Source organism: Anabrus simplex, chromosome 6 (assembly GCF_040414725.1).
Source record: "Anabrus simplex isolate iqAnaSimp1 chromosome 6, ASM4041472v1, whole genome shotgun sequence".
In the NCBI taxonomy this organism is placed as follows: domain Eukaryota; kingdom Metazoa; phylum Arthropoda; class Insecta; order Orthoptera; family Tettigoniidae; genus Anabrus; species Anabrus simplex.
In genome coordinates this window covers 352,477,907-352,504,338 of record NC_090270.1, presented here as the reverse complement: position 1 = coordinate 352,504,338, position 26,432 = coordinate 352,477,907, and the positions used below count along the sequence as shown (strand labels likewise).

Below are 26,432 nucleotides of genomic sequence, written 5' to 3'. Positions count from 1 at the left end.
ATTTTTAGCATAAACTAGAAAGTATTTAACAAGAAACAAAAACGGACCTCAAAGAAATGCCACATACAAAATCTATAATCGTACTTTTTTTTAAACTGTTATCTTCCTAACGCCTATGCGCTTTGTTTTATTTTCGACGTGTAACTTTCAGTTCTGCGTTGAAGTCTTTGGTCTGCACTTGTAGATTTTTTAATATTACTATTTTTATTCTTATGATATACGTGCCTTCCATAGACTGAATGCCGATCGAATTTAATAATAATAATAATAATAATAATAATAATAATAATAATAATAATAATAATAATAATAATAATAATACTGCAAGGACAGTTCGGAAAATAATGTAACGGAAAATAATAGGCAGCTGAATAATTGCTCATTAAAACCCCTGCATAGTTCGCAAAACAATTTTAATAGAATGATAAGTGGAGCAATTAAAAATGTTTTAATTAGCACCTACAAGTAAAGTGTTATCTTTTCTTCTTGGGAATATAATTATAATGGGCAGTTTTATTTCACCCAGTCACAAATCTTGAGCTAGTGGGTTCACTCGCACAATAATGACAAACAAAACGTACTGTACCTCCTCTCATATCAAATCACATATACGCATAAACTCCACATCTTGTAGGAAAGGAGGGAAAAGTGAAATACGAAATACACCAGTGGAAGCAGGCGTATATGACCTTGAACGGAGAACATAACACTGAAGTTTACAAAACAATCTTAGCATAATCTAGAAACTTATTGATCGCTTCAACTGTGGTAGGAGTGGGACTGTAAAGACGCTGGTTGGGAAAGGGTGCTTGAGACACATAAGCCGACGTAAAAAGATGTGGCGAGCGGAAGCATATGCATGGCATTGGAGTCGCCCTCTCGTCAGCCGCATATACATGTAGGAAGGCTGGTAAGACGAAATCTGCATTTATATTGAGGTGTGAGCGCGTGATGTGACGACGGGAATACGAGCCTTTCATATACCGTACCAAGGATTAGGGGGGATTAATGGCTGTAAATTATAATAAAATTTGCCTTTATTTACTGCGGAAATGTTCCAATCCTCCTGCCAAGCACGATAAGCTCTATCTTTGAGGATTGGATAATAATCCATGGGAGGAAGCGGAGGTGTTGGCAGATGAGCAGCTTGTGTGGCAAAGAAATCTGCTTGTTCATTACCGTGTGTACCATTATGACTGGGGACCCAGACCAGCGTGAGAGACACACCAGATTGGTGCAGTGTACAGAGAAGGCGTTTGACATACATTATACATTATAGCTCTGCTGAATAAATAGAGAAATCATTCGGTAAATGATATTGCGAACCATGTGACCGTGCCACGGTGGGAAGGCTTGCGTGTCCCAATGAAGCAGATAGCCGAGCCGCAGGTGCAAGCATTCTGTTGAGAGACCAGACTAGGGAATGGTTCATCGAAAGGGGGGTAGCAGCCTTTCGGAAGTTGCAAGGGCGGCAGTCTAGATGATTGACTGATATGGCATTGTAATAATACTCAACATGGCTTAGCTGTGTTGATACTGCTACACGGCTGAAAGCAATGGGAAACTACAGCTGTAACGAACTCCTGAGGACATGCAGCTCTCTCTGTATGAATGATGTACTGATGATGGCTTCCACCGGGGTAAAATATTCCGGAGGTAAACTAGTCCCCCATTCGGATCTCCGGGTGGGGACTACACGAGAGGGGGCGATCATCAGGAAGATGGATACTGACATTCTGCGAGTTGGAGCGTGGAATGTTAGAAGTTTGAATCGTTGTGGTAGATTAGAGAATCTGAAAAGGGAGATAGACTAGAGTTAGATGTAGTTGGTGTAAGTGAAGTACGTTGGCAGGAAGAGCAGAATTTTTGGTCAGGCGACTACTGAATTATCAACTCAAAATCAAACGGGGGGAAATGCAGGAGTTGGTTTAATAATGAAAAAGAAAATAGGGCAGCGGGTAAGTTACTACGACCAGCATAGTCAAAGAATTATTGTCGTCAGGATAAACACCAAACCAATGCCCACCATAATAGTGCACGTCTATATGCCTACTAGTTCAGCGGATGGTGAGGAAATCGAAAGAATATATGAAAAGATAGAAGATTTAATACAATATGAAAAAGGTGACGAGAATCTAATTGTGATGGGAGACTGGAATGCAGTGGTAGGCCAAGGAAGAGAAGGTAATACAGTAGGAGAATTCCGATTGAGACAAAAGAACGAAAGAGGAAGTCGGCTGGTTGAATTCTGCACTGATCATAATTTAGTCCTTGCCAATACTTGGTTCAAACACCACAAATGACAGCTTTATACGTGGAAGAGACCTCGAGACACTGGAAGGTATCAAATAGACTTCATTATGATTAGGCAGAGATTCAGAAACCAGGTGTTGGATTGCAAAACTTTCCTAGGAGCAGACGTGGACTCTGACCACAACTTGTTGGTCATGAAATGCCATCTGAAGCTGAAGACATTGAAAAAAGGAAGGAATGCAAGGAGATAGGATCCAGACAAGTTGAAAGAAAAGAGTGTGAGGGATTGTTTCAATGAACATGTTGCACAAGGACTAAATGAAAAGGCTGAAGGAAACACAATAGAGGAAGAGTGGATAGTCATGAAAAATGAAGTCAGCAGGGCTGCTGAAGAAATGTTAGGAAGGAAGAAAAGATCAACTAAGAATCAGTGGATAACTCAGGAGATACTAGACCTGATTGATGAACGACAAAAAAAAACAAGAATGTTAGAAATGAAGAGGGCAGAAAAGAATACAGGCGATTAAAGAATCAAGTGGATAGAAAGTGCAAGATAGCTAAGGAAGAATGGCTGAAGGAGAAGTGCAGGAATGTCGAAGGTTGTATGGTCCTGGGAAATGTAGATGGTGCATACAGGAAAATCAAGAAAATCTTTGGAGAAAGGAAATCTAGGTGTATGAATGTTAAGAGCTCAGATGGAAAGCCACTTCTAGGGAAAGAAGACAAAGCAGAAAGATGGCAAGAACATATCCAACAGTTGTATCAAGGTAAAGATGTAGATAATATGGTTCTGGAACAAGAAGAGACTGTTAATGCTGATGAAATGGGAGACCCAATTTTGAGCTCAGAGTTTGACAGAGCTGTGAGTGACCTAAAAAGGAACAAGGCACCTGGAATTGATGACATTCCCTCTGAATTACTGACTGCCTTAGGAGAAACCAGCATGGCAAGGTTATTCCATTTAGTGTGTATGAGACAGGAGAAGTCCCATCCGATTTTCGTCAGAATGTTGTTATACCTATTCCCAAGAAAGCCGGTGCTGACAGGTGTGAAAACTACCGCACCATTAGTTTAGTATCTCATGCCTGCAAAATTTTAACACGTATTATTTACAGAAGAATGGAAAAACAAGTTGAAGCTAAGTTGGGAGAAGATGAGTTTGGCTTCAGAAGAAATGTAGGAACACGTGAAGCAATCCTGACTTTACGTCTGATCTTAGAGGATCGAATCAAGAAGGACAAGCCTACGTACATGGCATTCGTAGATCTAGAAAAGGCATTCGATAATGTTGATTGGACCAAGCTATTTATGATTCTGAAGGTGATTGGGATAAGATACCGAGAACGAAGAATCATCTACAATCTGTATAAAAATCAGCCTGCTGTAATAAGAATCGAGGGCTTTGAAAAAGAAACAGCAATCCAGAAAGGAGTGAGGCAAGGCTGGAGTTTGTTCCCCTTTCCTTTTCAATGTTTACAGAGAACAGGCAGTAAAGGAAACCAAAGAGGAATTTGGAAAGGGGATCACAATCCAAGGAGAGGAAATCAAAACCTTGAGATTTGCCGATGATATTGTTATTTTATCTGAGACTGCAGAAGATCTCGGGAAGTTGCTGAATGGTATGGACGAAGTCTTGGGTGAGGAGTACAAGATAATAATAATAATTTCGTGTGGCTATTTCTAGCCGAGTGCAGCCCTTGTAAGGCAGACCCTCCGATGAGGGTGGGCGGCATCTGCCATTTGTAGGACACTGCGTGTTATTGTGGTGGAGGATAGTGTTATGTGTGGTGTGTGAGTTGCAGGGATGTTGGGGACAGCACAAACACCCAGCCCCCGGGCCACTGGAATTAACCAATGAAAGTTAAAATCCCCGACCCGGCCAGGAATCGAACCCGGGACCCTCTGAACCGAAGGCCAGTACGCTGACCATTCAGCCAACGAGTCGGACAGGAGTACAAGATGAAAATAAATAAGTCCAAAACAAAAGTAATGGAGTGCAGTCGAACAAAGGCAGGTGATGCAGGAAATATTAAATTAGGAAATGAAGTCTTGAAGGAAGTAAATATTGTTATTTGGGTAGTAAAATAAATAACTATGGCAGAAGTAAGGAGGACATAAAATGCAGATTAGCACAAGCAAGGAAGAGCTATGTTAGGAAAAGAAATTTGTTCACTTCAAACATTGATATTGGAATTAGAAAGATGTTTTTTGAAGACTTTTGTGTGGAGCGTGGCATTATATGGAAGTGAAACATGGACGATAACTAGCTCAGAAAGAAAGAATAGAAGCTTTTGAAATGTGGTGTTACAGAAGGATGCTGAAGGTGAGATGGATAGATCGGATCACGAATGAAGAGATACTGAATCGAATTGGCGAGAGGGGATCGATTTGGCTAAATTTGACAAGAAGAGATAGAATGATAGAACACATCTGAAGACACCCAGGACTTGTTCAGCTAGTTTTTGAAGGAAGTGTTGGTGGTAAGAATGGTAGGGGTAGACCAAGGTATGAATATGACAAGCAGATTAGAGCAGATGTAGAATGCAATAGTTACACAGAAATGAAAAGGTTAGCACAGGATAGGGTGACATGGAACGCTGCATCAAAACAGTCTATGGTCTGATGTCTCAAACAACAACAACAACAACAACAACAACAACAACAACGTGAGTATTTGCTATGAAGAAAGCAGCGCCAACGCCATCGATATTTTTAGAGCCATCCGTATAGATATCAATTCCGCGGTCAGCGAGAGATATGCGTATTTTCTTCGGAGTCAGTTCAATACCCGTGTGACCCGATGGGGACCAAGAAAAGTGGGTAGCAGGTGGTATAATGGTACAAGGTATAAAATATAAACTAGCGAAGGAAAGTGAATACGGAGGGCCGGGGACGGTCCTCAATATCGAATCGCAGAAAAGTATGAAGTGCTTGATAAGCAAAATATAGCCGCGAGGTAGGGAGTTGATAGTATTCATAGAGTAATTGCAGTTTTTGTACCAACGGATTATTCGCTATAGAAAATCTTTAAAAAAAATATTTTCTTGCAAGTAATTATCGGCGAATTAATAACGGACTCGCCAGACTCGACAAGAGGAGCATTTTACAAGTAACAACTCTCATTATTGTTCCGTATTGAAGAAGACGTTAGGCATAGATATCAAGGATAATTTAATAAAAAACCACCTATTCAATACTTTCCAAAGTATTGAAAGGATAATTTAATAAAAAACCACCTATTCAATACTTTCCAAAGTATTGAAAGTATTGAATAGGTGGTTTTTTATTAAATTATCCTTGATATCTATGCCTAAAGAGGAGCATTGGTTGAAGTGCATGTAAGTGCTCCAAAGCAAATTCGAAGAGCCTGAAATTGAATATTATTGAGGTGTACTAAGGTGCTGTATCAATAACATGCGCACAATAGTCCATATGCGGGCGAATGGTAGCCCTATATAATAACTTAGACATAACTGGATCAGCTCCCCAATTCCTACGCGTGACCGTTTTCAATACTTTAATGTAAACATCAGCTTTATTATGTAAACGGGAGATATGCTGTTTCCAGGTCAATTTATGGTCCAAGATTACTGCGAGATATTTGTGATGAGTACAAATAGGCATTTCATATGAGGCAAAAGCAATTGGGACTGAATTGTGATTGCGCTTATGGGTAAAAATCATGGCAGAACATTTGGTAATGGAAAGTTGTAATCCATGTGAGTGAAGCCACATCAGTGCTTTACCCATGAGGTGAGAGAGATAGTTACGGCACTTATCAATATCATCGTGGGAGTAATATTTATCGAAGTCATCCGCAAATGCAAGGAAGTGGGCCGAGCAGGTACTCATGTAGGGTACAGATAATAAACCACTTAGAATGAGGTAAGACATGCGCCGATTGACGAGAGCGAATAGAATGTTGGGCTGATTTAAGAATGAGAGTACGATGAACTAACAAGTTTCGCAAATATGCAAAAAACGAACTTTAAGTGCGAGGGTGTTCCAGAGGAGGTGAAGGGGAACCAAATCATAAGCTCCTTGAGTATCTAAAAGGAGCGCAATGGTGCTCTGGGTTTAGCTAGCAAAATATCAATAATAAGAGTTAATGGCATCATGAGCACGACGTCCTTTAAGAAAAGCGTATCGATGTTTCTGAGTCAGATTTCAACACTCTAGCGCCCACGTAAGTCGCTGCAAGAGAATTTTTAAGAATGTTTTTCGTAGGCACGTTCTCAACACAATCCCATGAAACTTACTAGGTTCAGTGGAATGGAGACGCGGTTTGAGGATGGGAAGCAATAAAAACTCATTCCAGGAAGGAGGCGGGGATTAGTTTGCAAAATATTGCTATAGAAATCCAAAAGCACCTGTTTCGCACATACAGGGAGTAGGCCCTAATCGAATCATTGCGTAGGAGATATAATCGGGGTCAGGGGAAGAGTTGGTAGTCGCAAGTAGGGCTGAATCAAGTTCGTTAGGGTGAGTAGTTTGCAGTAATATGGAAAATTGAGGGGTGGTGGTGGTAGTAATGGGTGGGTTAAAATCTGGTACAACATAATCGGGTGTAAGTAAGGTAAGAAAGTTAGATAATATAGTATTAGGTATTACTGATGGTGGTACATTTTGAGATACTGGGTAAGTGTACGTATAGCGTTCCAAAGGCGAGAAGCAGGGATATGAGTGGATAAGGAAGAAATGAATGATTGCCATGCAGCACGATGCTTAGAATTAAAGACTCACTTCAAGTAGGCAATATGATTTCTTAAAAGGAAGTTTTGGTGAGAAGCTAAGGTTTTACGGTATACGCAAAACAAACGCCGACGTTTTTGTATCAGTTGGTGGTACTCGTTACCCTACCAACGCACGCAATGAGGTTGATTAACGGGACGAAAAGGGACAGTCTTATAAATATGATGATGGATGATGGATATTAACCAAGCATGATGCTAATAATTTAAATCACAATCCGGAATTAAGTTTATGTGGAACAGGAGTCAAAAGGGGTCGACCTAGTCCATATATAATAACGGGAAAGTGATCGCTGGTGTGTGTGTGTGTCAGATAAAGTACACCATGTGCTTACAGATGCCATGGTGGGTCTGGGTCGACATAGGGATAAATCTACCGCACCGGGGGGGAGTTCCAGGAGGGGTTAAACGAGTAGGAGAGCCGTCATTTAAAATAACCAAATCATGTTGTTGGATGGCAGCAAGAAGACTAGATCCTTTATGGTATCTGAGTTACATCCCCATGCAGTATGGTAACTGTTGAGTTCTCCTAAGATAAGAATCTTGGTGACTGAAGAGAACTGATTAAAGAAATGGGACCATTGATGTTCCGTAATGTAGATGTGTGGTGAGCAATAAAGATTAATAATAATGTCTTTGTAAGTGATACCGAGAACACACATATTAGGAATGCAATAATGTAATGCAGAAGTTGATAGGCAGCTTATAATTGATAAGCATGGCCACTCTACTGTAACCGGGACCACCACAACGTTCTACATTAAATCCTCCAAAGTGAAAAACTGTATGGGGCAAGAACCAAGTCTCCTGTATTGCTATGATTAATCAATCACTACTGATCTACATTTAGAGCAGTCACCCAGGTGGCACGTTCCCTATCTGTTGTTTTCCTAGCCTTTTCTTAATGATTGCAAAGAAATTGGAAATTTATTGAACATCTCCCTTGGTAAGTTATTCCAATCCCTAACTCCCCCTCCTATAAACTAATATTTGCCCCAATTTGTCCTCTTGAATTCCAACTTCATCTTCTTATTGCGATCTTTCCTACTTTTAAATAGACCACTCAAACTTATTTGTCTACTGATGTCCTCCCACACCATCTCTCCACTGACAGCTCGGAACATACCACTTATTGCATGTAATAAACTTCATGGTTGGTCCGTATTGAACTGTCAGTCGAGCTGGCGACAAGAATGACACTATCTTGCCACATACAACACAAGGAGGTAAGCAAAAAGCTCCATAACAGCTCTTTAAGCGATTAATAACACCATCTTTCTATAAATACATCATTTTCAATTTTGTTACAGATATTTCTAACAACTTAATTTCCTCAGTGGATATCATTTTTCCATCTAAAAAGTTAGTATTTTGTGAGTCTCCCATGCAACCAACATCAAGACAGTGGCCGACACCACACCTTGAACACTTTGGAACTATAGTTGATCTACCTATCCTTATTATTCACTCAGTCTCTAAACCACTACAGTGTGCAAATTAGGTCGCCAGTCAACAATAGACTGTTTTTTAAAATAACATGAACCAAGAGCTTGGCTACAATATTACTCACAGCTGTTTCAATTCCACAATCAGTTGATATGCCTTTTGTAAAGAAGACTCCAACTTAGAAAAATACGACCACGATTATAGAAATATCAAGAGGTTTTATAACATCCTTCGAGTATGATTAATAGATGTTATCAGACATCAAACATTGTAATTAGCATCCAGACAAGTTTCACTTTAATCTTTATCCCATGACTGTACATAGTGTCTTAGCATGGTGTTTATTTTCTGTCAAGTGTTAATGTATTCATTAAACATTAAACTTTGTTTCATAAGACTGAGAGGAGTGCCTAACCACATGATAATTATTGTAATAGGTGCCAACACCACATATCTTATCAATTATTTCAAAAACTCTTTCAAGAACTCCACTAAATCTTGTTTACCTGTCAGTAAAGGACCGTTACATTGTATTTTTAACTCGTGCTACTATTTTAGTTATATGATGGTTATTCTCACTAATGTATTGTATTGAATATGTTGACCACTTCAATAAACATACCACTTAGTCGAGCAGCTCGTCTCCTTTCTCCCAAGTCTTCCAAGATTTTTTCCAGTTCTTGAATCAGGTAATCCTGGTGAGGGTCCCATACACTGGAACCATACTCTAGTTGGGGTCTTACCAGAGACTTATATGCACTCTCCTTTACATCCTTACTACAACCCCTAAACACCCTCATAACCATGTGCAGAGATCTGTACCCTTTATTTACAATCCCATTTATGTGATTACCCCAATGAAGGTCTTTTCTTATATTAACACCTAGGTACTTACAATGATCCCCAAAAGGAACTTTCACCCCATCAACGCAGTAATTAAAACTAAGAGGACTTTTCCTATTTGTGAAACTCACAACCTGACTTTTAATCCCGTTTATCAACATACCATTGCCTGCTGTCCATCTCACAACATTATCAAGGTCATGTTGCAGTTGCTCACAATCTTGTAACTTATTTATTACTCTGTACAGAATAACATCATTTGCAAAAAACCTTATCTTTGATTCTACATATTGATATACATAAGAAAACAAAGGTCCAATAATACTGCTTTGAGGAATTCCCCTCTTAATTATTACAGGGACAGATAATGCTTCACCTACTCTAATATTAGGAGGGCAGGACGAGGGATCTTGTGTGATACAGACGTACAAGAACGGGGTGGAACAGGAGATGTAGAATATGGAGGTAGGAAAACTGGTTGAAATGGAGGCACAGGTGGAGGCCAAAGAAGAATAAGATAGCCCACCCTATCATATGCGGGAGGGGGAGTTGGCCTTGAGGCTTGCGAAACAACTTGCGCTTATGCAGGTTTTTAAACAGGTGGGGGAGTAACTTCCACAATAAGAGGGGGAGAAACATGGGTATTTTGGTCGGGATAGAATTCTGGATGTTGCAAACTTGAAGATGCTTCTGAAAATGAAATATTTTCAGTGCTCATAAGTTCTTGATTGATGTTTGGTGCTTGTGGGCCAGACAGTAATGAGCCCTTTTAGTTGTTTCTGAACATTCGGATGTGAGATGTTGGAGAGAGCGATTACCGCAACGAGGCAGTCTAGCTTGACAATTTTTATTGGTGTGTCCGTATCCCTGACATTTTGTTACAGAGTATAGGAGCAAAAATAAATGGTTGAACCTCCAAATCAACCTGGTATAGAGATACATGTTGAGGGAGATGCTACGATCAGAATACTATTTAACCCTAGAATGGCAGACTAGGTAAAAATGACGTGTGTCATGAGCAGGCGCATCCCTCCTCTCCCCCACTCAACGTTATCGCTTGTCTTGCCGGAAGTGCATCCGCTAATCAGTTGTGAAACAGAAGTGGCCATGAATGGCACCCGTGCTCCCACCAGTTTGTCTATAGCTTTCGCCCATTAAAACTCTACACGTAAGTATGACGTACTCTACCAATGCACGTAAATTTCTGCACGTCTGTTTGACATATGTCTATCAATAATGGATCTTCTCCTCACCTACACTTTGTATATGATACATCTAAGTAACACATAATACATACACACACATTTATATACAATAAATATTTAATTAATAATAACTATTTATAATTGCAGAATGGCGAAATATCTGGATAATGACGAGGCGATAGCTGCGCTTTTAGGAGAGATGTCAGATGAGTCGGAAGGTGAAGAAGACAATGTGGAAGTGTGCTCTGATTCTGAGGAAGATAATTCTGACATTGATGAAGACTGTGCCAATTGAAGATGATATCATATATGAAGAATTGGGTAAAGTAATACGTGATGTGGAGGTGGAAGAACATAGCAACTCCGGAAAGAAGGGTCCCGTCTCAATTGGAGGTAAAAGGAAGAAAATATTGCAGAATAGAGGAAAGAGCAGCAAGAAACTGCAAAAGGAGATCTCCAGGATATCTACAACGTGGAGCTCCCAGTGGAAGTGTTTCTAACCCTCCAGAGTGATAAACTGACTGGGCAAAATGGATTTCAGTGGACAACAAAGAAAAGGAAAAATGAAGGGAAAACTCCACAAAGGAATGTTTCGATCTATTCTGAACCTAGTGCTTGCTTCCATTCCTTCTTTACTATGGATATACTCAAAACAATTCTCAAATATACGAATGAGGAAATGGATCGCCAAAGAAGCAACTATAACGAAAAACAAAGGAAGGACCCTACTATAAGTAGTATAACTATGGACAAACTTATCTGTTATCTTTCTTTGGTTATACTAGCTGCAGCTGTGAAGAATAACCACGTGGCAGCATCTAAATTGTTTGATGCAACTTTATGTGGTGAACGTTATCGGGCTACTATGTCAGAAAGAAGATTCAACTTCATCACAAATTGCCTGAGATTTGATGACAGAAGTACCCGTGAGGAGAGGAGAAATGCGAATAGACTTGCTCCTATTTCTGATATTTGAGAAATTTTATTGAAGTATTGCTGAGGAAATTACACTCCAGGTTCTTACAGGACAATTAATGAGAGGTTGGTTGGGTTTCGTGGAAAATGCATATTTCGTGTGTACATGCCCTGAAAACCTAACAATGATGTGTGATGCAGGAATATATTACATGCAGGATGCCATCCCTTACCTTGGAAAAGGTACCACACCTGCAAACATGTGGGCAGCTCAGTATTTTGTGGAAAAACTCTGCTAACATACAAGGAACTAACCGGAACATTACAATGGACAGATGGTTCACAAGTGTATCCCTGTTGGCACAAGGTATTTACTGCTCTTGGAACTATTCGAAAGGACAAACCAGAACTACCTTCTGAGTTCAAGGACCCCAAGTTTATGCAAAGGAAAGTTGGATCCAGTTTGCAGTCACATTTTCATGAAAAATGAACAGTGTCCTACATGGCGAAGAAAAACAAACTTGTGACAGTCATCTGAACAATGCACAATGATGCATCAATCAGTGTGAATGACAACAAGCCAGAAATGATCCCGTTATAACCAAAGCAAATGCGGAGTTGATGTATTTGACCAGACATGGACTGTGGGCGGTGACCACTATGCGTTTTCTTTAATATGATAAATATAGCTCATTCATTATGTATTCTCACAATTTGTGGAGGTTGGACTATACGATAGAACTCCACAAGCAACTAGCAGCTCCATGGCAATCACAAAGGCTATAAATCCCCACCATGCAAACGAAGGTGAAGATGTTCATAAAGAACTCTCCGACAAGATGATGGGCCAAATCCAACGTCAGCTTCAGATTACAAGGCCCAGAGGAAGTAATGTGATTTCTGCCCATCAAGCATCAAAAGAAGAAATGTCCTGAATGTTCCACTTGATGACAACCTAAGTATCTTATACTCTTCAGGCCGTGCCCTATCATTTGCTACCCCATTGTTGAGGCAAAACTAGAAGTTTGTAATTCATTTCTTATGTGTTATTCATTTTCAACGGAACATTTAACATATTCTGTAGGTTTTGTGCACCGTTCTGTGAAACTAGCTTCATTTTGTATTGTGACAAGTGAAATTATTTGTTTTTGTAAATATAGGTAGTTTACAAGTCGATTTACTTGTTCATTTACCAAAAATTCCTTTGACACGTCATTTTTACGTACGTCTACTAATAATAGGTGGGTGATTATGTCTACCATTCTAAAGTTAATAGACCCTGTAGTGACACACTCCATACAGCTCAGCTGGAAGATCTTACGATTGAGTCGTTGGGCCGATTTAACGAGGATCATGGATTTGAGGTGTTTAAGGATGACATCATCGGATAAATCCTTATTGACGCCTCGGATGATACCAACTCTGAAAATATTAGAACTGGGAATGTATGCCTTGACATCAAAAATAGAGAGAAGGGAGTATCGTAAAAAAGCATGGGCTTATGTGGCAAATTGAAATTCCACCCGGAAACGATTACAAACTTTTTGTGCGATTCCTTTAACAAAGATTTCATTATGGTAAAATATACGGCCCAGTGCCATAGTGCCCTTGCTGAGGAGTCGCTGGAGAATTTGAAATTAGTGAGGTATCGTTCATAAGCACAGTTTCTTCATGATCGACATTCAAAGGAGGGTCTGGTACCTCCTCACCTCCACTCTCAGTTTCCATTTTGACACTTTATGTGGATATAAGAGAACACATAGGAAGTATGTGTCGCTACTTGCCACATGATATGAAACACGCAACGCGATGAACACCGCGCACTGCATAGTCGCAACCTGCTCTATCCACTAGCAAGTACGAAGTGTGAAAGTGTTATCAAATACAGTATAGACTATACCCAACACTTCCGGATTTAGCCTTGTTAAAATGGGGGACAAATCGCAAGTGGCGCTCCTAGTGGCGTGACCTGGAAATTCAAACTAATTTCGAGCATGAATGGAAATTCATATACGGAAATGATTATAGAAATTACATCTAGAAAGACAGTGTTAAGATATAACTTCTAAGTTGCTAAAGCAGTTCTGGATAAATGAAAAAAGAATTATTTAACAGGTTATTATTTAAAGACTGAAATTAGACATACAATCAAGATGTGAAATTCACTGCTGTGGAAGGTCTTGATCTTTCATTTATGCACTGATTTTTTTGCTTTAGCATTCCTGCCTGAACTTTTACGGTTAGATTTCGATTTAACTTTACTAATAATCGCAATTATAAAGATAGAAACTTTCCACCTATATTTGCCATTCCTTAATGGATGCAGAATTTTTGTATCCATCTCTTGGTACAGGCCAGAGCAAAGTGTAGCTTCCACCAAAGTCCCAGTCTCATCCATGGCTGTGACAATATGGAAGCTGCTGGGGTATGGGTGGTGCTGAGTAATGACATTTGGAGCACAACTAGTGTCGAGTATTATGAAAGGTGTTGCTCATATGATCAGTCGTGCTGCAGTAGCACCCTCTGGCCCAGTGAGGAAAGCAATGGCAAACTACCTCACTCATCTTGTCTAGTACGCCTCATTTGGGTTCTGCCATTGTTTTTTGTGGTTTCTCTAGCCATTAGTGGTGCTATTTGAGGATCCAACTAACCTCTGGGCTGATGACCTAACAGACAGACAATCTATTAGCTTCATTAATCCATATTGATAATTAACTTCACTATTCTGCAGATGAGTAAATTGAGCCTTCAATTTAAAAACCAAAGCATTTCTATCAGAGATCATTTTTTGAGCTTTACACAATTTTTCTTTGAGGAGTTTTATTTTTGGGATACTATTCTGTTTAGGGAGTCTTGCACCTGGCAGAACAGCTGGTGATCCTACACTTGTGCATTGCCCTGTCTTTCTCTTGAAAGGATTACCTCTTTTGGAAGCGGCAGTGGCAATTTATGTTTTAAATTTTGGGAGATTCTGTGTTGATACAGATCCCGGCTTTAATCTGAGAAGAGGGATAAAAGAAAGAAAAGCATGAAAATGTTGTCGATAGTTATGTTTTGAGAAATATTTACGTACAATTAGAGTTAAAATATAACGTACCCTTAACTGTATAGTCAGGGATTTCTAAAGTCGCTGGACTTGAAATGATCTGAACAGATATTATAATTTTTATTCAAGCATAATGTCTCTTCTTTCTTGTACACCTTATCCACATCACTTCTGAGATTTCAAAACCCACAGATCACAACAACACATCGGTATTGAATGTTAACTGCTGCACTATACAATAAAATAAGCTTATATTTTAAGCCAATTAAAATATGGGTCACGCAGTTTAGGAAGTACAACAAAAATTTCTTTTTCACAGGAATGCAAACAATATTTACTTACATTTTCTTGTCACGAGGGCAATGGAAAGAAGACCGCACTTTATAGTTATTGCAGCACATATCTTTCCACTCATATTGAGAGGAGATATACACACTACTATTTACTTATGTTTACTGGAAATGCATAAACAACACCAAAAACTTCACAAACAAATACATGTGCTCTTATGACAGAATCAGTAACTCCAGGTCACTCCATTAGACAACTCTAATCGCTGTCCCTCGATATCTCGCAGACTGTCTTGTATTATCTCTACCGTATTTGGTGTTATTGACCTAGCCAGGGTGGGGGCACAGTGCGGCGCAGCGGAAGGTTAATGGATTACTAGTCAACTGAACCGCTGAACTCACGCCAACGGCAGACTACAACTTGCATTCTGCTAGGGTGAGGGAAGCAAGGACTTCATTAGATGCAAGGTTAACGGATTACCAGTCAACTGAACCACTGAACTCACGCCAACGGCAGACTACAACTTGCATTCTAATACTAGGGTGGAGGGAAGTGAGGACTTCATTACATAAGTTCAAAATTCCAAGTTTTAAGCATTTAAACAGGAAGACAATTTGTTTATACATTTCTAAATAATTTTGAGTGTGGTCTGATGGTGTTGTTTCAAGAATGAAACACTTCAACCTGTTTCTTTTCCAGGCAGTTTACCAGTCGCCCAGGTGGCAGATCAATTCTTCACCTAGATTTTTCTTATATGTTTTCAAAAGAACTTGGAAAAATCCCTTACTCCTTATCTTATAAATGAATGAGTTCCAACTTCATCTTCATCTTCCCTACTTGTGAAAGCTCCATTCAAGCCTATTCGTCTACTAATGCCAACTCTCCACTCGCAGCTCGAAACATCTCGTCACCTTACTCCCGAGTCTTCCAGCCTAACACTACTCCTTTGATGGAAATCACCCAGAACAAATCAAGCTGCTTTTCTTTGGATCAAGTAGTCCTGGTGAAGGTCGCATAAACTAATTGGGATCGTACCATGGACTTACATGCCCTCTCCTTTACATCCTTACTACAACCTCTAAATGTGAGGTGGTCTGTAACACCTCATTTATATGGCCTACTCTGTGATATTTAGTCTTAAAAGGTCCAGTAACACTGCCCTGCAGGAACTCCATCATGACAGGATGAGAACACTTCACCTACTCGAATTCTCACAGTTCTACTCTCTAGACATATAACCACCCATTCAACCACTCTTATTTAGTCCAACAGCCCTCATTTTTGCCAGTAATCTCCCATGATCTAGCCTGTCCAAAGCCTTGCATCAGTCAATAATGATACAGTCCATTTGACCTGAATCTAAAATATCTTCTATTCCTTTTTGGAATTCTACAAGTTGAACTTCACTGGAATAACTCTTCCTCTTTATGTTTATCACCCTTTCCCTTGTACACTGGGGCTACCATTACAACTCTCCATTAATTGGGTATCGCTCCTTCACTCAAACAGTAATCAAATAAGTATTTCAGATTTGGCACTATATCCCAGCCGGTAGCCTTTAATATAACCCCAGAAATCTTATCAATCCCAGCTCGCTTTCAATTATTTTTATTACCATAGGTAAATTCCAGTAATTCACCAGTATTAGTCACTTCCTCTATCTGGACAAAATCTTTATATCCAACTTTACATACGCTGCCCTCCTTAACTCCTTGCACGTACACTGCCCTTGTTCATTAATGATCCCAGGAATGGCCTTCCTGGAACCTGTTTCTGTCTTAAAATATCTATACATGCCCTTCCATCAGGCACGGTGGGTCTATGTTTGCCGTGTTAGCTGGGCTAACACCATCTAAAACGAAAGATCAATGAATATGACTACATAATATTATGGCATATAAATTGCTTACTTACTACTGTATTATAACAACCATAAAACCTCATTCTCTTCCGCATAAATATCACTTTAAGTGACAAAAGCTTTGCCTCTGTCGACTGTACGCTCTGTTTGCCATTTCTCCGAGGCAAACACGAGGAGCTTTAATTGGTCAGGCCACACTTGCGCATTTGATACACTCGGTAAAACAGCACAGAGCTCACCGTGCTGGCTACTAGGCTCGTGTCTTTGCCGCAGTCGATAGGCTAACTTAACAGCAATCAAATGCAGTGTTCAGTGGTGATTGTCAGGACCGTGTCTTTTGCTTGCTGTGGCTTTCTTGTTATTAAAGGGAGATTCAGTTATCATGGAGAACAAATGCGGCTTATTAACTCATTGTCTGGCTCAATGTTTAGCATGCGGCCTTTGGTCACAGGGTTCTCGGGTTCGATTCCCGGCAGTGTTGGGCATTTTAATCATCATTGGTTAATTCTGCTGGCACGGGGGCGGTATGTATGCATCATCTTGATCATTTCATCCGCATCATGACGTACAGGTCGCCTACGAGCGCTAAATCAAAAAACAACCTGCACTTGGTGAGCCAAACATGTCCTCGAATACTCCTGGCACTAAAAACCATACGCCATTTCATTTATTAAGACATTCATTCTCTAGCCGAACACTTGTTGCTTAGATACAAATCACAGAAAATGTAATACTGGTACCCACTACTAGTGTATCAGCTATGGTAACAGAAGACAAAAACAGCTTCATGGTCACTTATACCATCTATAACTTCAGTTTCCCTATAGAGCTCATCTGGTTTTGTCAGCATCACGTCTAGAATATTTTTCTCTCTAGTTGGTGTGACGTGACAACATCTATGAATATTTATTTATCTGGCATGTCTACTTGTGTGTCGAAATATTATCTGATGTTATCGCCCATTGTTTGGAACTGTCATCTATTTTTTTTTTGCTAGTTGCTTTACGTCGCACCGACACAGATAGGTCTTATGGCGACGATGGGACAGGGAAGGACTAGGAGTGGGAAGGAAGCGGCCGTGGCCTTAGTTAACGTACAGCCCCAGCATTTGCCCAGTGTGAAAATGGGAAACCACGTGTCGTCTATTTGTGAAGTCTACCACGCATATTTAATTTAAAAACTGTGACCTGCAATTATTACGTCAATAGCTTTGATTTTCCTCATTGGATCAGTAAGCAAATCCTTGACTTGCGCGTGTGCAGCCTCTCTTGAACTGAGCGCTCTGCAGTTGTTTCTGCCTTGCCTGCTAGCGACCAACCAGTTCCGTTGTTACCGAGCTCCGAGATGGATGCCATTAGCCTTGTTCCTTAGAAGACTTTGAAGACTGGCGCAATGGAGTTGGATACTCCCGGGCTAGGCGGGAGATAGACTAGGCTATGACCTAAATACGTTTTTATCTTATTATATTCCTCTAGTGATAGTAATTTGGTATTATGGTGACTCTTTTGTTTCAACTATGTGATTGTTGACAGCGGCCTGCGTGCCAAGCAGGCAGATTAACTCTGAAACCATGATTCTGTCTCGCTGGTATAGCACCACCCGAAATCCGACGTGAGATTGCTGCTAGGCATGAGAAAAGCAAGGCTATGACTATGGAAGCCCATCCTTTGTATGCCTGTCAACCAGCACATCCTAGGTTGAAATCAAGAAAGAGCTTCTTGACAACCACTGAAGCTCTTAAAGGAACACCACAACAAGCAAGAATCTCAATGTGGCGGGAAAAATGTCAACATTTGAGAGAATGGATGGTTCCAAAGGAAGAACTTCCTCCTGGACATTCTGAACAGTGGACAACATGGAAGGCTCTCAATCGATTACGCTCCAGCACCACGAGATGCAAGACCAACCTACAGAAATGGGGCCTTCCTGTGGAGACAGTTTACTGCAAGTGTGGTACTAAGCAGACTAACGAGCATCTTCTACTGTGTCCATCTTCTCCAGCCACTTGTACCATTAAAGATCTAATGAGGGCAACTCCAAATGCGCTTGTCGTGGCCAATTTTTGGTCAACCAATATTTAAAATTACCTTTTTTATTTTTTGTCTCTCTTACTTTGTACTTCTGACACGATAAATAAATAAATACAGTTGGTTCCATCATTTTCTGATACAGCTCCCTCAATGTGGAAAATAACCAGTTTCTCCTTACCCTCTCTCTCCTTTCTATTTTCCACAACACCTGCTTTAACCTAATTCCTGGATAACACTCTACCCTGGTTCCCTTTCCTCCACACACTTTTCCCACATGCCTGACAATTGAGTCAGCCATGACCAGAGCCTCAACCCTACCCTCCTCTCCTGTTCTCCCATAACTTCCCAGATGCCTGCAGAACCCACTTCTTCAACCCTGTCATTACCCTGTTCCACCTCCCTCTTCTCTACGTTTCGCTTTCTTCTGTAACACTTCCCTGATCTCCATCTTCCACCTGCAGTGACTCATGCTGATTCTTCACCATTACCTCTCCTGACCCCACTCCCTTAGCCCCCATTTTCCTTGGTCTTAAACATTAGCCATCTGTCTTCCCTGTTTACTGATTGAGGGAGACATACCTTCATTCCTGTCCTGTCCAGCTCCACGGCTGGCCTTTGGTCACAGGAATCCGGCAGAATCGGGAATTTTAACCACAACCGGTTAATTCCCCTGGCCCCCGGGGCTGGGTGTATGTGTCATCTTCATCATCGTTTCAACCTCATCACGATGCGCTGGTCACGAATGGGTGTCAAATCAAGAAGACCTGCATCTGGCTGTATTGTGGGTATACCGAGTCCTTTGGGGCTACCTCCACTGGGAGACAGTTATGTAAATAAATAATCTCAAAGGACCTCAGGACAGCTTAACATGGAATAAATGCTGCCTTCAGAACAATCTATAAGAAGACAGATTCACAGAACACACAATATCTCTGTTTACCAGACTGAAAAATGAAAACCTAAACCTGTTTTCCAGTCATTGACCGGTTCAGGGATGTAATGAATGAAGCAGATATAGGCTGTTAGTACGGTGGGGTCGCCACTCCCAAAGTGATTTATTAATGACTGATAGATGCTATGAAATGAGAATGGAGAGAGTTGCTGGAAAGAAGGACAACAGGGAAAACCGGAGTACCCGGAGAAAAACCTGTTCCGCCTCCGCTTTGTCCAGCCCAAATCTCACATGGAGTGACCGGGATTTGAACCACGGTATCCAGTGGTGAGAGGCCGACGTGCTGCCATCTGAGCTGTGGAAGCTCTGTTTACCAGACTACTAGTATTAAATATTTCTGTTCGAAAGGAAGATAATGTTCAAAGCTACTTTTGTACATACACCTTGCAAGAAATGGAAACATTTGTAAAATATCAGAAACGGCAACACTGAGCAATATCCCAGCCAGAAAGCAGAACCAAAGCAATTCCAACACTTTGTCCTTGTCATAATTTATATTCTATACAGAGTCCAAAACTTACCACCACAGCCACCAGTCTAAAGACTATTTTCTCTGAGGACAGCTTAATATGGGCCGCTGAATAAATCCTGACTTCAGGACGATCTATAACATCAAAGAAAAGTACAATGGTTCCACCTTTTCAATACATTATATTATGTGACAGTTTTACATTACAGTTGAACCTTCACATTTTTATACACTCGGGACCGGTTTCGACAGTGTCCCTGTCATCATCAGCCAAGAACAATTAATCGAGGACAATAGACCTTACAATACTTCAGGTATGATATAACAGTGAATATAAAATTATACATTATCTATCTACAAAAAGGTGTGAACATGTCCAGGTAAAAAATTACGATTTAAGAAAAATCATAGTCCTGTAGGGTGTACACTTATAAAATTTCTAATTAAAATAACGTGTTAAAAATCTGCTGTTGTATTATAGCTATAGCAGAGTATGTTTATAGGTGTAAATCTATGAAGTTTTGGCACTCAAGACATATAGCTATGTTTGACAAGTTAAAGGTGTTCAAACATTTAGTTAAATGGTGTTCCATTTAAAATATGTGATGCAGTTCAGCTGAGGTTGTAGTAAATATGTTTGTAGGCTTAATTTTGGTATTTTTATCACTCGAGACATATAGCCATGTGTGACAAGTTAAAAGTTGATAAAACATTTAGTTAATGGTGTTCCACTTAAAATATATGGTAAAGTTCAGCTGAGGCTACAACTTGGACTTGAGGAGCAGATGATTATGTAAAATATCAATATAAGTAGAAATGAACAATTTAAATGGGTCACTGCTTGTTGATGTAGATGATCAGCAAGTCCTATTAAACAATTATACATGTCGACATGTGGTTGTATATCATCTTGCTGAGAAGTAACAAAAGTCCTGGCTGAAATGGTGCTTGTAGATCTTATATTGTAGGTTGTGATTACATAAATTGATTAGAAGGGATCCTGATCCAAGTCGGAACCTATAAGAAATAAAACGCGATATAAAGTTGCCGTATTTAAGAAACGCAAGGGAGTTAAATTTCGCGAAGTATTGGTGAATGAGAAACTCACCTCAGGTGCCAAGTTGATGGTAGACGGAACGTAGTGGAACTGACAGGCTGAGGAAAGACGAGGCCTAGAAGGAAGCAGGGAGGGGCGGAGTTACTGTACTTTTCTTTGATGTGAATTCTGCTTCAATACGGAACCTAAATATGAAGTTCTTAACGATCTATAAGGAAAGAGATTCATAGAACTCATAATATCCGTGTTTACCAAACTACAACTACTTTTAAATATTTCTCTCAAACGGAAAATCATTTTCAATGCTACCTTTCTGAACTAAAACACAAGTGTCTAGATATCAAAGCTATGTAATTATTTTTCTAACTGAAAATGCTCCTGTTAGAAGGAAGTGGACATAGTTGAGAGACAGACTCACCTATACCACCATGAAGATTTCTTCCTCTCCAACAGATGATGTACAGTCCAGAGGGGAGTATTAGACCATCCTATTTGCCTAGCTAAGCCACTCTTCATAATTCTCCCTTACTGATGCTTCTCCAGCACATCTGAAACTGAGCTTGAAACACTGTAATCAGCCTGATTTTATACGCTTGACAAAAAGTAAAGTTTGAAAGGCTGTGTTAATAGGATGGAGAGGACTGTATTCCGAACAGTGCTAGCCAGTGGCAGGAAACTATGCTAGACGATGAATTACATAACATTGTTTACTTAGGGTATATAGGAACACATCCTTCACTCAAAACGTTAGCGCATTAATTATTCTGAGAAAAATACTTCAATGGCTACTTACAGTGTGATACACAGGATATTAGTAAAACATCTTTCATTTGAAAGATGACATCTCCTCAGAGCAATATTATCAGCAGTGTTAAGCAGGACTGCACCAAGAAGTAATGCAAGTGCAGATTATCAGCGACAGGTAATGCATTACAAGATCATCCTGTGTTACGGTTTCATAATGTAATTTAATTAATGTGTACTGCATTCAATTCAATTATCTGATACTGCCATTTGAGAATAATTGAATTATTGATTCGTGAAATTATACAATTTACAAATTATAATTACATACTAATATTTACTGCAGATCGACGCTTTCTCGGCCTCTTAGCCACTTCTAGGGAAAGAAGACAAAGCAGAAAGATGGCAGGAGCATATCCAACAGTTGTATCAAGGTAACGATGTAGATAATTTGGTTCTGGAACATGAAGAGGCTGTTGATGCTGATGAAATGGGAGACCCAATTTTGAGGTCGGAGTTTGACAGAGCTGTGAGTGACCTAAATAGGAACAAGGCACCTGGAATTGATGATATTCCCTCTGAATTACTGACTGCCTTAGGAGAAACCAGCATGGTAAGGTTATTTCATTTAGTGTGCAAGATGTATGAGACAGGAGAAGTCCCATCCGATTTTCGGCAGAATGTTGTTATACCTATTCCCAAGAAAGCCGGTGCTGACAGGTGTGAAAACTACCGCACTATTAGTTTAGTATCTCATGCCTGCAAAATTTTAACACGTATTATTTACAGAAGAATGGAAAAACAAGTAGAAGCTGAGTTGGGGGAAGATCAATTTGGCTTCAGAAGAAATGTAGGAACACGTGAAGCAATCCTAACTTTACGTCTGATCTTAGAGGATCGAATCAAGAAGGACAAGCCCACGTACATGGCATTCGTAGATCTAGAAAAGGCATTCGATAATGTTGATTGGACCAAGCTATTTATGATTCTGAAGATGATAGGGATCAGATACCGTGAACGAAGAATTATCTACAACCTGTATAAAAATCAGTCTGCAGTGATAAGAATCGAGGGCTTTGAAAAAGAAGCAGCAATCCAGAAAGGAGTGAGGCAAGGCTGCAGTTTGTCTCCTCTCCTTTTCAATGTTTACATAGAACAGGCAGTAAAGGAAATCAAAGAGAAATTTGGAAAGGGAATCACAGTGCAAGGAGAGGAAATCAAAACCTTGAGATTTGCCGATGATATTGTTATTTTATCTGAGACTGCAGAAGATCTCGAGAAGTTGCTGAATGGTATGGATGAAGTCTTAGGTAAGGAGTACAAGATGAAAATAAATAAGTCCAAAACAAAAGTAATGGAGTGCAGTCGAACGAAGGCAGGTGATGTAGGAAATGTTAGATTAGGAAATGAAGTCTTAAAGGAAGTAGATGAATACTGTTACTTGGGTAGTAAAATAACCAACGATGGCAGAAGTAAGGAGGACATAAAATGCAGACTAGCACAAGCAAGGAAGAGCTTTCTTAAGAAAAGAAATTTGCTCATTTCAAACATTGATATCGGAATTAGAAAGATGTTTTTGAAGACTTTTGTGTGGAGCATGGCATTGTATGGAAGTGAAACATGGACGATAACTAGCTCAGAAAGAAAGAGAATAGAAGCTTTTGAAATGTGGTGTTACAGAAGAATGCTGAAGGTGAGATGGATAGATCGAATCACGAATGAAGAGATACTGAATCGAATTGGTGAGAGGAGATCGATTTGGCTAAATTTGACGAGAAGAAGAGATAGAATGATAGGGCACATCTTAAGACACCCAGGACTTGTTCAGTTGGTTTTTGAAGGAAGTGTAGGTGGCAAGAACGGTACGGGTAGACCAAGGTATGAATATGGCAAACAGATTAGAGCAGATGTAGGATGCAATAGTTACGCAGAAATGAAAAGGTTAGCACATGGTAGGGTGGCATGGAGAGCTGCATCAAACCAGTCTATGGACTGATGACTCAAACAACACATATAAAGGAGCTAGACCAGCCTATGTATTCCACAAACAAAAAGGCACCACTTCACAAGTAGCCTACCTTAACAAATGTCAAGAGTTCTTGAAGTTGTGATATGGTTGACTGTGCCCGTTCAGTTACTGAACTTTGGGTGCAGTGATGTTAATATGATTGTAACTATAGATCTGCAAGGATTTTGGCAGAAAGACCATATGTCATTGACAAAAATAATATACTGGAGATTGAGGACATTGGTATTTATGCAAGTTATTATAGCTATTTACTACTCCATTGGTGACCACTGTTAGGAATGGCTCCATTAAAAGGTTGATTTGTTTCCTTACTATTCCTTTTTGTTATGGCTCATTGGATTGTTCTCTAAAAATATAATAATATGACTTAAATATATTTAACCTTCACAGAGATACACATCCAGTATGCAATACTTCATATGAATCATTTCGCTCATATTTCTTTACTTGTCAAGGAAAAAACTACTCGTGTCATTCAAAGGAGACTTCTCCAATAATTATCATTTTAAGTCATCCTGGAAGTAATAATAATAATAATAATGTTATTTGCTGTACGTCCCACTAACTACTTTTTTAAGGTCTTCGGAGACGCCGAGGTGCCGGAATTTAGTCCCGCAGGAGTTCTTTTACGTGCCAGTAAATCTACCGACACGGGGCTGTCGTATTTGAGCACCTTCAAATACCACCGGACTGAGCCAGGATCGAACCTGCCAAGTTGGGGTTAGAAGGCCAGCGCCTTAACCGTCTGAGCCACTCAGCCCGGCATCCTGGAAGTAGAACAATGCAGAAACTGGTAATTTCAAATGATGGGAATACATAGTGAGGGGAACTGGTTGTTGATTTACTAATGTTTTATTGTTTACCGTAAACTGTTGATTAATTGCCAATTACTGTTACTATTAAATATTAATCTTCTGATGGCTGACTAGCACACTCCATTACACTTGTCTTAATTATAAACAGTTTAGCATTACAGTGTAATTGTTGTTCAATTTATCATTACAATGTAATGTTTTACCCATTCATTCAGTTATGAATTTTCCCAACTCTCAACAAGGATACCTACAAATTCCATCGTTAGACACGTGGGGAAAGTGTGTGGAGGAAAGGGAACCAGGGTAGAATGTTATCCAGGAATTAGGTTGAGGCAGATGTTGAGGAAAGTAGAAAAGAGGGAGGAGAGGAAGGAGAAGGTGGTAGTGTTTCACGTTGGTACCAACAACGTAAGGCAAGCTGATATAAGTACCAACATAGTTGGAGATGTGTGGGATCTGGTAAATGCAGCACGGGTGAAGTTTAGGAAAGCGGAGATTGTTATTAGTGGAATACTGTGTAGGAGGGATACTGACTGGAGGGTGATTGGGGATTTAAATGAGACTATGGAGTGGGTATGTGGGAAACTGGGAGTGAAATTTCTAGATCCTAATGGGTGGGTAGAAGATAGGGATCTGCGCTCGGATGGCCTTCATTTAAACCGCAGTGGTACAAGTTAGGAAATTTGTTTGGAAGGGTAATAGGGAGGTACATTCAGGGAAACGGGATGGCCTAGGGAGCGGAGATAAGGGAACAGGGAACTGGAAATCAAGTAGGGATGACATAAAATTGTTAGTGTTGAACTGTAGAAGTATTGTAAAGAAAGGAATAGAATTAAGTAATTTAATAAATATATATTTACCAGATATTGTAATAGGAGTTGAATCATGGCTGAGAAATTATATAATGGATGCAGAAATTTTCTCACGGCACTGGAGTGTGTATCGTAGAGATAGGATAGGAAAGGTGGGAGGGGGAGTTTTCATTCTGGTGAAAGAAGAATTTGTAAGCTACGAAAAAGTTAAAGATGAGACACATGAAATTCTAGGTGTAAGGCTCATTTCTAAAGATAATAGGCAACTTGATATATTTGGAGTGTACAGATCGGGAAAGGGTAGCAATGATGCGGATTCGGAATTATTTGATAGGATAGTCAGCTATGTGGGAAACGACATGGGAAGAAATGTGATTGTAGCGGGAGATCTGAATTTGCCAGATGTCAATTGAGAAGGAAATGCGAACGACAGGAAGCATGACCAACAAATGGCAAATAAGTTAATATGGGAAGGACAGCTGATTCAGAAAGTGATGGAACCAACCAGAGGGAAAAATATTTTGGATGTGGTGCTGATAAAACCAGATGAGCTCTATAGGGAAACTGAAGTAATAGATGGTATTAGTGATCATGAAGCTGTTTTTGTGGTAGTTAAAAATAAATGTGATAGAAAGGAAGGTCTTAAAAGTAGGACTGTTAGGCAGTACCATATGGCTGATAAAGCAAGCATGAGGCAGTTTCTAAAAAGTAACTATGATCGGTGGAAAACGGTAAATAAAAATGTAAACAGACTCTGGGATGGATTTAAAGAAATTATTGAGGAATGCGAAAACAGGTTTGTACCTTTAAGGGTGGTAAGGAATGGTAAAGACCCACCTTATTATAATAGAGAAATAAAGAGACTAAGAAGGAGGTGCAGACTGGAAAGAAATAGAGTTAGAAATGGCTGTGG

General features: G+C 39.9%; 1 long non-coding RNA gene across 2 annotated transcripts in view; it reads right to left on the bottom strand.

Annotated features, from left to right (window-relative positions):
- LOC136875816 (uncharacterized) overlaps positions 1-21,670 on the bottom strand; it is a 296,775-nt gene extending 275,105 nt beyond the window's left edge. For both annotated transcript variants that reach the window (XR_011018445.1, XR_011018444.1), the window contains exons 1-2: positions 21,538-21,670; positions 20,115-20,197 (exon numbers count right to left, since the gene is read on the bottom strand). This is a non-coding gene — a long non-coding RNA (uncharacterized lncRNA). The remainder of the gene's footprint in view (positions 1-20,114; positions 20,198-21,537) is intronic.
- Positions 21,671-26,432: the final 4,762 nt, after the last annotated feature.